The sequence below is a fragment of the Hyla sarda genome, chromosome 2, assembly GCF_029499605.1.
Source record: "Hyla sarda isolate aHylSar1 chromosome 2, aHylSar1.hap1, whole genome shotgun sequence".
In the NCBI taxonomy this organism is placed as follows: domain Eukaryota; kingdom Metazoa; phylum Chordata; class Amphibia; order Anura; family Hylidae; genus Hyla; species Hyla sarda.
Window position 1 is genome coordinate 180,199,878 of NC_079190.1, and position 19,048 is coordinate 180,218,925.

Here is a 19,048-nt window from a genome sequence, read left to right on the forward strand (position 1 = left end):
TAAAAAGTTTTATTTAATGTGCCAGCAACATGAGGAGACCACATGGCGGTACAGTGACACAGCCTGGAGGTGGCAGAAGCATGAGGAGACCCTATAGTAGCTGAATGACACAGCCTGGAGTTGGCGGCAGCAGGAACAACACCATATAGTGGCTGAATGACACAGCTTGGAGTTGACGGTAGCATGAGGAGACCATATAGTGGCTGAATGACACAGCCTGAAGTTAGCGGCACCATAAGGGGACATATAGTGGCTGAATGACACAGCGTGGAGGTGGCGGCAGCATGAGGAGACCATATAGTGGCTGAATGACACAGCCTGGAGTTGGCGGCAGCATGAGGAGACCATATAGTAGCTGAATGACACAGCCTGGAGTTGGCAGCAGCAAAAGGAGACATATAGTGCCTGAATAACACAGCATGGAAGTGGCAGCAGCATGAGGAGACCAAATAGTGGCTGAATAGCACAGTGTGGAGGTGGTGGCAGCATGAGGAGACCATATAGTGGCTGAATGACACAGTGTGGAGGTGGCGGCAGCATGGGGAGACCATATAGTGCCTGAATAACACAGCATGGAGGTGGCAGCAGCATGAGGAGACCATATAGTGGCTGAATGGCACAGTGTGGAGCTGGCGGCAGCATGAGGAGACCATATAGTGGCTGAATGACACAGCATGGAGGTGGCGGCAGCATGAGGAGACCATTTAGGGGCTGAATGACCAAGCCTGGAAGTTGAAACAGCCTGACGAGACCATAGGGCCTCACAATTGAAAAGATTAAAAATATTGTTTAACATTTATTTTGAAGATTTCAAATAGATTAACCTAAAAAGTTTTATTTATTGTGCCAGCAACATGAGGAGACCATATGGCGGTACAGTGACACAGCCTGGAGGTGGCTGCAGCATGAGGAGACCATATAGTGGCTGAATGACACAGTCTGGAGTTGGTGGTAGCATGAGGAGATCATATAGTGGCTGAATGTCACAGCCTGGAGTTGGCGGCAGCATGAGGAGACCATATAGTGGCTGAATTACACAGCCTAGAGTTGGCGGCAGCATGAGGAGACCATATCGTGGCTGAATTACACAGCGGGGATTTGGGCGGCAGCATGAGGAGAACATATAGTGGCTGAATTACACAGCATGGAGATGGCGGCAGCATGAGGAAACCATATAGTGACTGCATGGCACAGCATGTAGGTGGCAGCAGCATGAGGAGACCCTTTAGGGGCTGAATGGCCAAGCCTGGAGGTTGCAACAGCCTGACGAGACCATAGGGCCTCACATTTGAAAAGATTAAAGATATGTTTTAACATTTAAATTGAAGATTTCAAATAGATGAACCTAAAATCCCTGTGAAATGGCCGTGTTCGTAGGTGGAAAAAAGGGAAAGGTTACTGTGTGTGGCTGCCCTTTTTCCCAAGAAGGGATTAATAATGCTAGACTAGGGCCTTACAGGGGAAGTTTTTACCCCACTGGTTACAATGGACCATACGTTGTTCCCTTTCACCTTTTTACAGGTCTTTTCATCACATCAATACTTGGTGGTGTAGGTGGCACATGGTGTTTTTTACACACTGTTCCTTTTGTTTGATTTCCAAAAAATTTTGGGTACATATATTTTATCCTAAGAAAAGTTAAGTTTAAGCTAATGCACATCCTCAATACTTACTTGGGGTCTGATGCAGAGGAATGTCTGTAACTGGGGAGCAGCACCTTAAATATGTTTTGCACTATCCATAATTGGGAAGTGTTGGTGTGGCACCATGGTCAATCTACTTTGTTGCATCAGGCATTGGTGGGTAGAAGTCTTGGCTGATCCATGCCTGATTCATCTTCACAAAAGTCAGTCTTTCCACATTTTTCATGTACAAACGAGTTCTTCTTGGGTTTACTATTGCCCCCGCTGCATTAAACACCCGCTCTGATGGCACACTACTGGATAAGCATAACAGCATTTCCAGGGCACAAATCAAGTTTGGCTGCCCAGAAGTCCAGCGGATCTTCAAGGTGTGTTGGAGTGGTCATGTCAAGGTATGCCACCACCTGCTGGTGCAGGTCCTGCTCCAGGTTTACCTGCTGCTGATGAGTTGCTTCACTATGTGGTTGAAGAAGGCTACTCATCAGCGACTGTAGACTCAGGCTGCTGCTGATGGAGCTGGTACTGCTCATGCCACCCTGCCCCTCCCCAGCAGCCATGGCAGTGTAAGGTCAGCGCAGAGGGCTCCCGAGTCAGACCTGCGAGTGAATGGACGATGGCACAGATAGGCATTGGCCAACTGACTACATAGGATGTCTCTGTAGTAGGTCAGTTTGTCCTCCCTCTCAGTGGGTGTAAAAAAAGGAACCCATTTTGTGGCGATAGCGAGGGTCCAATTAGGTGGAGAGCCAGAAGTCATCAGGCTGCCGAATGGTGACAATTCGGCGGTCATTACCCAAGAAAGTGAGCATGCATCGTGCCATTTGTGCAAGTGATTCGGATGGCCTCCCTGCCTCCATCTCCACTACATACTGCCACGGTGTGTCTGGGTCATCTGTCTCGCCTCCCTCATAAACCTCTAGCTGCTCCTCCTCTCCTGTCAGAGGACTAGAAAAAATGCCCATGTCGCGAAACCTAAACTGTTCTCCAGTTCTCCTCCAGTTCAGCCCCCACAGGGCTCATGTGGCCGTGAGATGTAGGCACCAAGACTCCAGTGCCCTGAGCAGCCATTGTTTCCAAAACGGGTTGAAGTAAATGAAGCAGTGGAATGACGTTATTCATCCCATAATCCTGGTGACTGACTAATAAGGTGGCTTCCTGCAAAGGGTCTGAGCAAACGGCAAATGTCTCGTATGAGCTGCCACTGGTTGACATTGAAGTTACACAGGGGAGTCCCCCTATCCGCTTGGATCATCAAGAAATCGTAGATGGCATTTCTCTGTTCGTATAGTCGGTCCAACATATGGAGGGTGGAATTCCAACGTGTGGAAATGTCGCAAATTAGACTATGTTGGGGGATACCGTTCTGAAACTGCAGCTCAAGGAGGGTGTGCTTTGTGGTGTACGAGTGGCTGAAGTGCTTGCAAAGTTTCCTTCCCACTGTTAGGATGTCTTGTAGACGGTGGGAACACTTTCGGAACCGCTTGACAACCAGATTGAACACGTGTGCCATGAAGGTCGCATGTCTCAGGCTTCATTGTCACAGCGCAGACAAGATGTTCTTCCCGTTGTCGGTCACCATGGTTCCCATTTCCAGTTTTTGTGGAGTAGGCCAGAATTCGATTTCTTGATGAATGACTTTTTAGCAGTTCCTCCCCTGTGTGATTCAGTTCGCCAATGCAAACCATGTGAAGAACAGCCTGACACAGCCGTGCCCTGCACACATGGTATGCTGGAGGGGCACTGAGACTTGTCCGTGCAGTGAAGGCTGAGGACACGGTAGAGGATGAGGAGGCAGAGTTGCACACTGTCACAGGACCAACGGCCTGAGAGTGTGGAGGCGGAAGCGGCGTGACCTGTCCAAGTTGCTGTTGTGGCTGTGCAGGAACCACATATACCCAGTGGGCCGTAAAGGTGTATTGTCACTACCCGTAGTTACAGCTCCACACGGCGGTGCTTCTGTGCACTTTGGTACACACCGACAGGCTCAAGGACTGTCTCACCTTCTGTTCCACAAAATTGTGCAGGGCTGGTACTGCCTTATTCGCAAAGAAATGACAGCTTGGGACTCTCCACCTCGGCTTGGCACAAGCCATCCGTTCTCTGAAAAGTGCACAGTCCACCACTTGAAAAGAGCGGGACTGCAGAACCAGCAACTTGGACAGGAGCACATTCAGATTCTGCGCCGTTGGATGAGTGGGTGCATATTGTTGTCTCTTGGACAAGGCTGACTCGAAGTGGAAGGAGCAGGAGCATCTGGAGCGACAGAAGATGGGTATAAAAGAAAGCTCCATTCGGCTGAGGTGGTGGAGGCTTGGCTTGCTGAAACAAGGGGTGCCACTGGGTGATGCAGCAGGCTGGACCACCACATCGGAGCCATGGTTCTCCCAGGCGGCTTTATGGTGACGCTGCATATGTTGACGCAGGGCTGTGGTGGCAATATTGGGACCTTGGCCATGTTTCACCTTCTGCCAACACATCTTGCATGTGGCCATGTTAACTTCCTCCGGATGCTTGATGAAAAACTGCCACATCGCAGAGTAGCTGATTTTCTTACCAACAATCCGCATTGATTGACTACTACTGCCGCTGACTCCAGGAACCCCTGTTCAACTACCTCCTGGGAAGGTAGGCTGCGGCAAAGCAGTTGGTCTACCGAGGCACATTTGGCTCCAGAATTTCCCCTTCTGCAACCATGCGGACTGCCAACCATGTTACCCCCTTACTGACTCAGCTGCTGCCACACAGGCAACCTGCAACCTTCTTTTCCTGATGATGATGAAGCCCCTTCTGTACCCAACTACCAAGTGCGATCAGCTTCATCATCATTGAGTTGTGTCAGCACATCACTGATGTCCTCAACAGTGTCTGCTTCAGGAGCCAGAACGTTCGCAGCACCACCTCCCACGCCACTCTCCTCATCACTACTGGATGTATCCTCCACTTCTTGACTGGGCAGTAGCTGCTGACTGTCCTCTAGTAGATCGTCCTCACTAAATAGTGGAGCTGAACCCACAGCATAAGATACTTCTGTTGGGGAGGGAACAGCATAGGACAAAGGCAATGGGAGGACAGGGACTGCTCCCAGGCCATGCCAACTGAGGGTTGCTTCTGAGGAACCCACCGACTGTTGTCTGGAGGTGTCAGATGTCACTGGTGAGGAAGTAGGTGACCGTGTTAACCAATCGATGACAGCAGATGGGTTTCTGGTCAACACACGACTACTAACTGATACTGGGAGCTCAGGCCTCTCGCTACGACTCTTGCTGCCACTCGCCCTATGTCTGCTGCGACCTCTGCCTAATGAATTTAGGACTCTGCCACTCCTCTGTGCACATCCTGGCACTTCTCTGCCTGACATTCTTAGTGCATATATGAGGGTAGTACGATATGTTCCACTCCGCTTAAAACAGTATTTGCCTACAACACCAGCAGGTGTGTACTTTTGGCTTGCCTTTCACAATTTCTAGGCCCTTAAGACTTTAACAGGAACAAAATGGTACACCACTTAGATGTACATATGTGGTATGCGCTTATGAGGGGAGGACAATGTGCTCCAGTACACTTAAAATAGTATTTGTCTTCAACACCAGCAGGTGTATACTTTTGCCTGGCCTTTCACAGTATCTAGGCCCTTAAAACTTTAACAGGTACAAAATGGTACACCACTTAGATGTACATATGTGGTATGCACTTATGAGGAGAGGAAAATGCACTCCAGTACACTTAAAAAAAGTATTTGTCTACAACACCAGCAGGTGAGTATTTTTGGCTGGCCTTTCAGAGTATTTAGGCCCTTAAGACTTTAACATGAACAAAATGGTACACCACTTAGATGTACGCACAGGTTACACTTAATAGAGGACCATACACTTTTAGTGCTCTGCTCACCCTAACTGGCTGGCTACTATTAGCTTTTCGGTTGTTGTACACACCAGTTCGGCAGCACGCAGTCACTGTGTACTACACCCAAAATTGCACTTTCTCTCTCAATCTCACTCTCTTCCCTATCGGTGCTTCTAGGCTGGATTTGGGCTTAAGGTGAATCGTTGCTGTAAAAAAAAAACTTTCCTGTGCAACACACTGCTCTCTGTCCCTCTCTCTCTGTAATGGAATGCTGATGTGACTGGCCGCAAGATGGCTGCCGATTATATAAGGCTGTGACATCACAGGGGTGGCTGGCTGCTGATGGGCTGCATGTTATTCAGCGTTATCCTGCCGACCCTTGTTCCCGACTTCCCAGGACTCCTTGCCCCATGTCCTCACATGTGGATCCGCCATTTTAGATGCCCGGCCCCTGGAGCCTGGACAGCACTAAATGGAGTTTAAGTGATTTGCGTGATCGAATCGCGGCGATATTCGCATCTGTTATTAATCAAAATTTTCATGAAATTCTTAACGAATTTGGATTCATCAGATTCGATTTGCTCATCCCTTGATGCCACCTTATCATAGTAACCGGCCTAGGTATAAAAAGATCACTAGAAATATCTCTGTACTGTCCATTCATATATTTGTACATTTTGAGCAAATCGCCCCTAAGATGTCTTTTTTCTAAACTAAATAATCCCTAGCCTGATAACCTGCCTTGGTCTTGAAAACCTACCATACCTCAATGATCCTCATTTCCCTCCTCTGCATCTGCTTCAGTTCAGTCATGTCTTTTTTTTAGATATAGGTGCCCAGAATTGGGCAAAATACCGCATATGTGGTCTGACTAGTGATTTATACAAAGGCGAAACTATGTCCCTGTCACGAACCTCGTTCCCTCATCAGGTGGTGGTGTAAATACTAAATATCTAGAGTACTCTTTTAGGGTGCGTTCACACGCTCTTTGTTTTTGCGGGTTTTCCGCTGCGTATTTGAAAGGGGCTGGCTCTTCTTGGCTGTCCACAGCAGATTGTCCGCGGCGGAATTTACACTGCGGAAAATCCGCCGCAGTCCCTATTGACTTTAATGGGGCTTGCGGCGGATTTTCCGCAGCGTAAATTCCTCTGTGGAAAATCTGCTGCGGATAGCCGAGTAGAGCCCGCACCCTTTCAAATACGCAGCGGAAAACCTGCAAAAACAAAGAGCGTGTGAATGCACCCTCATGTGGTAATTCTTCTTTACCTTCCTAGAAGAAAACAACACAGTACTTAAAGGGGTTCTCCGGTGCTTAAACATCTTATCCCCTATCCAAAGGATAGGGGATAAGATGCCTGATTGCGGGAGTCCCGCAGCTGGGGACGCCCGTGATCATGCACGCGGCACCCCGTTTATAATCAGTCCCCGGAGCGTGTTCGCTCCCGGTCTGATTACGGGGGACTACAGGGCGGGCGACGTGTGACGTCACACAGCTATCAATCCCCCTCCCGTAGGCTTGCATTGCGGGGCGGAGCGTGATGTCACACGCCGGGCCAGGCTTGTCGTCACGCCGCCCGCCCTGTAGTCGCCCGTAATCAGACCCGGAGTGAACACGCTCCGGGGACTGATTATAAACGGGGTGCCGCGTGCATGATCACGGTCGGCCCCAGCTGCGGGACTCCCGCAATCAGGCATCTTATCCCCTATCCTTTGGATAGGGGATAAGATGTTTAAGCATCGGAGAACCCCTTTAATCTGCAAACAGGAAAGTAAGGTGTGAACAAAGCACATTTCTAGAAACTACAGTTCTATGTAAGCACATGAAGCAGCATCACAAGGCTGCCTAGGATAAACAAAATACCCCACAATGCTGCTTTTGTTGCTGATACTGTTGAAGCTCCTATTCCCTGTATATGTCTAGTAGCCGAGCCTAATCCGCAGGCAGTACAGTCCCTTCGTTGTCATATTTACTGTAATCTTGTGCTCCTCCTCCTCCATCCCATCAGTTATCCATAAAGAATTATTTCCATGGATAGGGGATAGCTTCTCCAGATAGGAATGACCATTTAAAGGGGTTTTCCAGGAAAATACAATTGAGGGCATGTCCTTTTTATTTGACTATGTTACAGGGGCTGTAAAGTTAGTATAGTTCATAATATAGTGTCTGTACCTGTGTGACGGTTTGCTCACAATTCTTACGTGATTTTCACTCCAATATTTATTTTTAACAGCATACAAAATTACTGTTGTCTCAGATTTTTCCCAAGTTGCAATGCGGCCGAGACCTGACTCACTAGTCAGCTGATAACAGGGAGCCTATAGTGGAGCAATGGTCGGCACTTATCTGAAAAGTGGTGGTGCACGAGGAAAAAAGTACTGTATGTAATAACAGAGGTCCCAGCACTCACCGATGCAAGCAAATGGTATTTATTGTATATCCTAGTCACAGGACGCGTTTCGGCACTTAGCCTTCCTCTGCTGTCAGCAGAGGAAGGCTAAGTGCCGAAACGCGTCCTGTGACTAGGATATACAATAAATACCATTTGCTTGCATCGGTGAGTGCTGGGACCTCCGTTATTAGATAACAGGGAGCCTGTCTGCTTCAATGGGTGGAGGGATCGCTTGGTGGGAGAGAGATCAATCTACAACTAATGCAACAGCTGTAATCACCCTGATTTAAAACCACAGGTCTTTTGAATGGATGCAGCTCATTTATGTTTCAATGGCTGGGGTGGCTGATGTGTGGGAGGGAGGAAAATGGAATTATGGGATTTGTAGTCAAAAAAGAAAAAGCAAGCAGGAAATACCAGTTCACAAAAAGCTAGCTACAGTGTTATGGTAATCTCACAACATAGCCATTTAGCCCCAAGACAAGCGCAGACCCTTCCTAAGCATATCCATTACTGCCTGCCAGGTACGTACTAAAATCACCTTATGGTGGATAACCCCTTTAAGAAAGGACAAATCTGTAGTATAAATCTTAAAAGGATGAAGGTCCCTGTGGCTTCTAAAAATGTTGGATTTATGTTTTCTAATATTTCAACATCACTGTTTGGACTATGGTGGCACTGGGCTTGAATAAGGAAGTACCCAATTTAGGACTGGTTCATGAAGGAGGAGAATCCTCTTTCCAACCCACTACAGTGTTAGAACATGTAAAACTAATGATAAATTTACACTATGGTTTGTGTACATCTGTTTGCCATTTTCTGGGCACAGACAAATTATTTAACCACACAGAATTAAGTATTGAACCTTTCTGCAAATCTTTCTCCTTTTTATTTTCAGAACTGCTATTTCATAGTTTTATGTTTGATATATAAACACTTCTCAGTCTTTTAGTGCACTATTCTCATTATATCCCAGGTGTGGAGCTCCACCAGTTGCCCCCATTAAACCTGCTATATGAAATCCTAGGGCACATAACAATTCTGCTGTAGCAGGGGCAATTTTACAAACACAGAGGAAAAGACTCACGTTTCCTTGTAATTCTCAACCATCCCGTCTTTCCTTTTTATTTTAATTTTCAATATACAAAAAAATGTAGAGGATACAAGTGACTTGCACATTTTTCAGAGCCGAAGCACCTCAAACATCAAAGAGAGTCATTATCTGATGCGTGAAATTTCAGGATCCACCCCTTACTCATGTGTACTAGATCCCTCACACTGATCCTCCTATGTATGTCCTGACACAACTTCCTTCAATCAACTGAATTAGATACATTCCTAATACAAGTTTTCCTGAATTTAAAACCACATAGATATTCAATTTACATGCATTACAAAAATGAACTAGAAGTACATGATTCGTTCAATTCTGACGGCTATGATGTTTTGAGTTCTGTAATCCAGAATACTTCCCTTTGTAAAAGCTGTTTCTTATTACTCTCCTTGTTCACACCTTGCGTTATTTGTTCAATCACTTGCCATCTTAGTTCGCTCACTGGGTGATCTGGGGCATGTAGGGCAGATGAGTAGAATGATTAAAATCAGGATTTCGAACATAAAAGTGCCATACGCAAAGCCCTAGAAACAAAATATTGTAGGTACAGGAAAATAAGTTTGGTGAAACATCAGTAGCTAGACATTTCCTAGAGAAAGATCACCGGGTGAGTGAACTAAGATGGCAAGTAATTGAACAAATAACGCAAGGTGTGAATAAGGAGAGTAATAAGAAACGGCTTTTACAAAGGGAAGTATTCTGAATTATAGAACTCGAAACATTACAGCCATCAGGATTGAAGGAATTTTGTACTTTTAGATAATTTTTGTAATACATGTAAATGAAATATCTATGTGGTTTTAAATTCAGGAAAACTTGTATTAGGAATGTATCTAATTCAGTTGATTGAAGGAAATTGTGTTATGACATACATAGGAAGATCGATGTGGGGGATCTAATACGCATGAGTAAGGGGGCAGACCCCGAAACATCGAGCGTCAGATAGTGACTCTCTTTGATGTTTGAGGTGCTTCGGCTCTGAAAAATGTGCAAATCACTTGTATCCTCTGAATTTTTTGTATATTGAAAATAAAAAGGAAAGACCGGACAGTCGAGAATTACAAGGAAACGTGAGTCTTTTCCTCTGTGTTTGCAAAATTACCCCTGCTACAGCAGAATTATGTGCCCTAGGATTTTGTATAGCATAATTTGTTTGTCCTTTTAATCCTGCATTTTTGTAACTTCCAAGCACTATATTTTTGTATAATAAAGTCTAAAACTTTAATAGTTTTTCTCTGCTGCCCTATTCAACCCTGAGCACTAGAGATGAGCGAACTTACAGTAATTCGATTCATCACAAACTTCTCAGCTCGGCAGTTGCTGACTTTAGCCTGCATAAATTAGTTCAGCTTTCAGGTGCTCCGGTGGGCTGGAAAAGGTGGATACAATCCTAAGAGTCTCCTAGGACTGTATCCACCTTTTCCAGAGTAAGTTACAGCCTGTCAATGTCATTGGGGTAGCCAGGCAAAAGAGAACAAATGTGGGGACAGCAATTAGACAAGAGTAAATTAGGTGTTTCCTCTAAATGCAACATTTCTGCTGACAGACAACTTACTTGATAAGCACCACAGAATGTATGCACATGAGCAGGGACATGGTTTTCCAAGGATTCAATTCATACAGTAGTATATAAATCGGTGCTTTTGCACCTGCAACAGTGAATGTACGGGTAATACTCGGGCAGAGAAACAGATAAGGGGAGAGGCATTAAGGATGCATCACGGCCCATGTACACAGAGCGACTGCCAGGTAGGTGCAAGAGCCAGAGGTGTCTGGCATGCTGTAGTAACATGTTGTAGCGACACCAAGCTTAATATGGTCGGGCACTACATCTGTTCCTGTTGGACTGTTAGAATGCATTTGGTACAAATAAGTATGTTGTGCATAAATGTGCTTTGTGTAGACAGCGATAATGAAACTCTTTAGGGTCACTTCTAAGTATTTTATCTCACACTGTCTCTGTCCACATGTTTCTATGTTTTAGCAATGGCTTTTGTAGTATTTTCTCATTTATGTGCTTTTAGCTTAGCTTGTTTGTAAGTTATCTATCAGTGCCTTGGTTAGTCATCTTGTGTAATTTGATATCTGTATTAGTAACTTGTTACTTGTATTTTGGCTTGTGTTTAGACTTGTTTGTATTTTGTGTATTCCTCCTTTAGAGGTGTCTGTTCCTTAGTGTGTTGCTTTGTCTCTTTATGGTTTTTGTATTTTATATTTCTCTATTATTGAAGTTTAGATTTGAAGTTATTCTAGAGTGCATTGGTTCTATTGCATCCTGAACTACATAGTGTTCTGGCTTCAAATAACATCCATACCTTGCTTTTAGCTTAGTTTGTTTGTAAGTTATCGATCAGTGCCTTGGTTAGTCATGTTTTGTAGTTTGATATCTGTATTAGTAATGTGTTACTTGTATTTTGGCTTGTGTCCACACTTGTTTCTGTGTATCCTGAATCTTGACCTGTGTTTAGATGTGTTTGTATTTTGTGTATTCCTCCTATAGAGGTGTCTGTTCCTTAGTGTGTTGCTTTATCTCTATTTGTTTTTTGTATTTTATATTTCTCCATTATTGGAGTTTAGATTTGAAGTTAGTCTAGAGTGCATTGGTTCTATTGCATACTGAACTACATAGTGTTCTGGCTTCAAATATCATCCATACTTTGCCTTTCAGTTTACCGTTCATATTATCATTCCTGCCATATCTTGCCTTGGTCATTTGCTTGTTGTCTGCATGCTATATATCTGCTGCTATGTTTCCCTGATATCTGTTTGGATCTACTTTGCAAATCTTCTGTTTAGAATCTGGATTCTCTGTCTTTGTAGATTGTTATCCTTTTGTATCCTGATCTGTGTCCCAGACTTTGTACTGTTCCATTTATTTTTTTGACTATGTCACCCCTGCACGTTAGCTAGCGAAGGGACTGGCTCGAAGTTGTAAAGCCGCTACTTAGTGCAGCTATGCAAGTAGACAGGAAAAGGGGTTCAGGGATTAAGCTAGGGGCGCAGTCTTCCCTGCCCTTTGTGACACTTCATGACAATTCTATTGCTTGAATTTATTTGATAATCTTCTAAACTGTTTCTGCACGTCTAGGATTGAGATATTTAAAGAGGACATAGTTTTTGTGATTGACAGGGGTCACGGCAATTGGATCCCCACTGACAGATACTTATAACTTATGCTGTGTATAATCTTGTGATAACCCCATTCATGCTAATTTTTCTTTCTATTAATAAATGTACTTCTTTATTACTGCTCTCATGGCGAGCATCAGGACTTTCTCTTAATTGTCGCATAAACATCATTTTCCTTTTCTTTTAAAATTTCCTTCTGCACAGTATGTGGTCAATTTATCACCACAAAATAATCATTAAAGGATCAATTATTTATTAGACTTATAATGTAAATTGAATTAGAAAATATTATAATAAATAATATAATGTTAAATACAAGTAAATATTCATATGAACAATCACAACAGTTTTGCTCCAGGGTTTTAGTTTAATAATTCAGTACAAATCTGTGTTACTTTATCTTACTAGAAATGTTCAGTGTTATATGTCACTAGCATTCCTAAACCTGGATATAAAACTTCTCCATAAAAAAATGTAAGCCAAATGAATGTGGGGTTAATAATATATTACATAGTCGTAAAATGCCTGCGATACAATGTTCTGCTTAAAGGAAAAATGAAAGTAATTTCACCACACTAAATGATATATATTTTCTCTTTAGGCACTTGCTGGTGTTGCCGTTAAAGTTTATACCACAGACAACGATAAAAAACAAAAAAAAAAAAAACACATTTTCCTTTATTTAGACAGCATGTTTCGGGAGATTCCTGTCCCCTTTGTCGGGTTTGACCAAGGGGGATGGAATTTCCCGAAGCAAAATTCATTTTTTTTTTATCGTTGTCTGCTGTATAAACTTTAACGACAACACCAGTAAGCGCCTATTGGGAAAAAAAAAACTTTTTCCACTCCTGTAAGGGTGTGGATGCTTTTTTCACATATGGGTCAGCAGCTGATCGATCTTCTCTCTCCTCATTCCCATACAGGTGTTGAGTTCTTAGCCCAACATCCAAAGGTAAGCAAAACCTTTGTCCTTTCTACTGAGCATCATCAGGCAGTGCCAATTGCCAGTTTCTTTTATTTTGCATACTCCAGGGTGCTCATATGGACAAAGGCTCTCATGTCATTATGACATAAAAGTGAAGATTTATGCATTTGTAGAAGATGAGTAGGCATATGAGAGCAAGGATGGAGGCAAGGAAGTTGGCTCTAGCCATTGCGCAAAGTGACATATTTGCATACTAGCAACGAATCCTATAATTAAAAAAGGGCTGGACCGATTTTTGTAAGTCCAGTGCATTGGGTTTAGCGTGAGTGAACTGGCTGCCAGTTTCACTTTAAAGGTTTTTATAGGTCATGTACAGTGTAAGGAAGTATATAGTCTGCAGCTCCAGTCTTGAAATATCTTCATTCTCTCTGGAAAACAAATGACAAACAGGTGCAGAGACTTGGTTGTATGATGTGTTTCCCTAATTAACTCATTCCTATGTCCACTCCTCTTCTGTTACATTGTATTATGCTCTTTAAAACATGATAATAGACAAGTTAAGTGATCTGCTAAGTATTATGTACTTAGTAGTCTCTTTAATGGATGTCTATTATGCTATAGATGTCAAAGGTACATTTGTCTTTTAATGTTTTGGGATTACACATTGTTTGGGCAGTGTGAAAATTCAGCAGGCTGCCTTTAACACTAAGCAAGATCATAACTTAACTATTTACTGAATGTTTTTGTGTTCAATTTTTTACACCTTAACTAATGCTCATTAGTGTTTCTCACCAATATTTGCAATGTGAATTTTATTTGCGAATTCGTGAATATTCGCGAATATAGCACTATATAGTTGTAATTACGAATATTCTTTTTTTTTTTCACAGTACACATCACAGTGATCACTCCTCTCTGCTTCCAGCTTGTGTGGTGTAAAGAAAGCTCTAATACTACTGCGTGAGACTGGCGTGCGAATTTTCGCATATGCAAAAATTTGCATAATTTTTGTATATGTTAATTTTCGCATACGTGAATTTTCACATATGTGAAAATAAAACGAGAATATTACGAATATGCGAATTGAGCGAATCTATGACAAATATTCGTCCATATATTCGCCAATATTCGCGAATTCGAATATGGCCTATGCCGTTCAACACTAATGCTCATACCAAATTAGGAAGAGTACGCTAACCTACTAGTTCTAATTTACCCTGTAAAACCTCTAAACGGACAGACAACAATTAGGTCTTTTGTGCCATTCCCTTTATTGTGCATACAAACTATAGCTCAAAAAAAAGTATGGATCACCACACTTAGAGGTTGTTCACCCAGCAAATTATTTTGTATAAAACACACAACTGACATATAAGCTTAACCTCTTAAGGGGTTATCCATGAATAGAAAAACAGAGCTAATTTCTTTCAAAAATGGTTCCCCCTCTGTCCCCAGGTTTGGTGTGATTCTGCAGCTCAGTTCCATTGAAATGAACTGTCCGTGCCTTAAGTCCATGCCTCTCTTGTTAGATAACAATATCTTATCCAGCTCTGGTAGAGTGAAAGTTGAAGCTTCGATTGGTTGTTATGGGCAAATCACACCAGTTTTTGTCTCAGACAGATTGATAAATCTGGGTCAGAAAATGCCTTGAAAATAGAAAATGCAAAAAACAAATGAAAAACCAAGAAGCATGAACAGGAGTTAAAGGGGTACTCCGGTGGTCAATGTGTTTTTCCGTTTTCCCTTACTCAGTAAGGGGCCTTATGAAGCGCTTGTATCGCGAGACGGGTCCGTAGCCCTGAAACACCTCCCTTATGTCGCCTCCCTGCACCTTGTCTATGTTTGACATGAAATAAAGAGCACAGAAGAAGCAACAAATATGGTGAGTGCGCTTGAGTCACTTTCTTTCTCTGGATTTGTAGATGTACTTCAAGCTCTCACGCAAACTTAGCCCCACCACTTACACGTATACTTGGATACTGCAATATAGTGTCATACTATAAGGAAGTCCAAAAGTGTGTAAAGTAGCAGTGCCAGGTTGTCTATTTCTTCTTTACTATTGATATAAGTAACATGTGTGCCAAGTTTCATGTTAATATCTTTAGCCGTTTGGACGTGATGCTGGAACACGCACACACATACACACACATTGAGTTTTATATATATATAGACTATCTGAGTACCAGGCGTTACCCGTTTTTTCCCTCCTAATCCTTGTTGGGGAGGAAAATCAACAAAGGAGGAAGCTTTTGACTTCATATACAATCGTCATATATTGTTGTCATATCCCAACCCCATATCCCATCCTCCTATCTCAACCTCATATCCCGACCTCATATCTCGTTCACATATCCCGTCATCATATCTCGACCTCATATTTAGTTTTCATATCCCATCATCATATCTCAATCTCATATCCTGAACTACTGTACCGTCCTCATATCTCAACCTCATATCCCATCCTCCTATCCCGTCCTCATATCTCGACCTCCTATATTGACGTCATATCCCCTCCTCATATCCCGACCACCTATCCCATCCTCCTATCTCGACCTCATATCCTGACCTCATATCTTGACCTCGTATCCCGACCTCCTATCCTGTCCTTATATCCCGTCCTCATATCAACCTTATATCCCGTCCTCCTATCTCGACCTCATATCTTGACCTCATTTCCCGTCCTCCTATCTCGACCTCATATCCTGTCCTCGTATCCCGACCTCATATCCCATCCTCACATCCCATCCTCACATCATGTCTTCATATCCCGATCTCATATCCCGTCCTTATATCTCATCCTCATATCCCGTCCTAATATCCTGACCTCATATACCATCCTTATGTCCCATCCTCATATCCTGTCCTCAGGTGGGACTGATTTGTGATGAAGAAATTGTAAGCTGAAAATAGAAGGGGACGTGGCTTTGTGGGACTGGGCGTGATTTGCAAGCCAGACCGATGCACAAAAAAGGTAGATAATAAAAGGGGTGGGGCTTAAACAGTGGGCATGTCTTTGTGAGATGGGGTGTGGCTTGCAAGCCGGATTGACACATTCACCAGGAGATGCAGAGTGGAGCTTGTGGTACTGGAAGTCCCATATACTTGCATGGGACTTGAAACAAATACCCATCTTTTATATAAGAGTGTATGTAAGGGTTAATTTAACTATCATATCTTTTTATTTGATATATAAGAAATATGTGTACCAGGTATTATTGAAATATCTCCAGCCGTACAGAAGTTGTGTGGAAACATACATCTCCAATTGATATCCTATATTTTAAGTGGACATATAAGCAACATGTGACCAAGTATTATCGAAATATCTGCAGCCGTTTGGAAGTTATGCAGTAACATATATTTCCCATAGACATGTGTGCCAAGTTTCATGTTAATATCTTTAGCCGTTTGGACATGATGCTAGAACATACAGACACACACACACACACACACACACATACACACACACATTGAGTTATATATATATATAGATATATAATATATATTTGAGATGTGTTTGGGTGGAATAGGGCCATGGCAAAGAAATGGACCAGGGGTGAAATCTCACAGGGAGCCCTTGCTTTATTTTGTCCAGGGGCCCCAAGTATAACTAGTGTATTTAATGATATAAGATAATGGATGTGTGGGCATTTTGGTTGGTGTAATTTTATAGCAGGGGCCGGGGCAGTCCCTTTAAGCTCTTATCTCTAGCTCAATGTCCACCACTTTACAAATTCCTCATGTGTATTGCCCCACACAGTAAGAGTCCCATCTCTGTGCTATGTGGCTGTAGCTCACAATGCTACCCGCATATAGTTGTAAGCAGTCCCATGCTGCCCCCATACAGTAGTAGGTTCCTTCTGTTCCTCCATATACCGTATTTATCGGCGTATAACACGCATTTTTAAGGCTAAAATTTTTAGCCTAAAGTCTATCTGTGTGTTATATGCTGATAAGCCGCTGCAGTTCAATGATTTAAAGCGGGCACTTTAAATCAATGAACTGCAGAGGCTTTTGCAGGTGCAGAGACCTGCCGTTCGCTGCTGGCTTCTCTGCCCCTGCCTGTCCTGGGGTCTAGAGCCCTGCTGCCGCCGCTTCTCTCCCCCTGCTATCGGCGCCGCTGCCCCTTCTCTCCCCCTGGCTGTGTCCCCTGAGTCGTTGCTATGTGCTGCGAGACGCAATGACGAGTGACATCACTAGTCATTGCGCCACACCGTGCAGCGCATAGCAATGACGCAGGGGACGCACACCGGAGGCCTGAAGCAGCGCGGACCCGACCCCGGCAACAGGTAATTTATACAACCGGGGATGGGGGAGGCAACGGGGCAGCGGCACTGGCAATGGGTGCCCCTTCTCTCCCCCTGTCTGTTGGCGCCGATGCCCCATTGCCGATTACCGATAGCCAGGGGGAGAGAAGGGGGAGAGAAGCAATGGCAGCAGGGCTCTAGACCCCAGGAAAGGCAGGGGAGAGAAGCGGGCAGTGATGGCCTCTCTCCCCCTGCCTTTCCTGGGGGCTTCTGCGGGGTCAGAAACAGTTTCAGGGTATACCCATGCACACACAAGCACCCTCATTTTACCAAGGATATTTGGGTAAAAAACAATTTTTACCCAAATATCCTTGGTAAAATAAGGGTGCGTGTTATAGGCCGGTGCGTGTTATACCCTGATAAATACAGTAGTTTTAGGCCTCCATACTGCCCCCATATAGTTGTAGGCCCCATACTGCGCCATATAGTTGTAGGCCCCCATACTGCCCCATATAGTTGCAGACTCCTACATGCTCCCAAATAGTTGTAGGCCCCTCTGTGCCTCCATATAGTTCTAGGTCCCCTTTGTGCCCCCATAAGTCCCCTTTGTGCCCCCATAAGTTGAAAGCCCCCATACTGCCCCAATTTCGTTGAAAGCACCAAAACTGCCCCCAAACTGCCTAACTTATTTGCTCTACTGCTCCTTTGGTCTAGAGACTTACTGCTATGCATAGCAGTAGGTCCCTGGTTTGGAGGAGAAGGGGAGAACCAATTCTGGTGGTAATTACTGTTCACAGCAGCCTGTGCTTCTCCTCTGCTGTCCTTCTGCTCTGCTCCTCAGGCAGTGATTTCAGTGTATCAGCAGCCACTGCTGAATTCTCTTAAAGTGGCAGCGAAAAGTGGCGCTGACCACCTTTACCTGCAAAGTACCCCTGGGAATATCCGTCCCCTCGGGTTGGGAATTGCTCCTCTAGAGGTCTTTTAAAAGCAATAGCACCAATCAGTTACATCTGTGTTCTACTAGTAGGCCCGAGGCAGACTCTATAATATGATTGCCTGTGACAGGCACAAAGGCCTAGTGAAGGTGTTCAGCTGTCAAAGAAAGAAACCATCAGCCCCCAAAAACATGTTGCAGAGGTGCTGATCGTGTACGTAACAGGATCAGAATCTGTCATTAAAATAAGGGGTTAAATGACTTACATTAGTGTGATCGCTGATATTGGTCATTGACAGTGAGTGCGGGCTGCTGAGCAAGCTCAATTTAGAATTATCCACTGATGTCACTAGGATTGAAAAGTAATTTATTGCATTAAAAATTATAAGACCAGTTAAGTGGAGCTATAAATTCAAATGCCAAGACCATATGCATAGATTTGATAGTTAATACTAACTAAATCCCCTTTATCCATCATCATGTGATTGCTCATATACCTTTTCCAAGCTCTATATATTAAGTTGATTGCCTTTGACATTTCAGCAACTTTAAATAACCACCTGCCACCTAGTGACTAAAGTAAAGATTAATCATTAGTAACACTATACAACTATCTAAGTCACATCAATAGGCCACTGCACTTAGCTGACAGATAGCTGAGGGAGTTGCTATAGAAGAACAAAAACAAACAGTGGATTGCGAGTTCTAGACCGTATGCTTCCCTTTGTAGTTGCAGCTCATTATCCTATTGTTAGCAGTAAAACACATACATACATAATTGCAAGGCGGTAAGTCACAATTATAATTTGTATACAATTGAGTT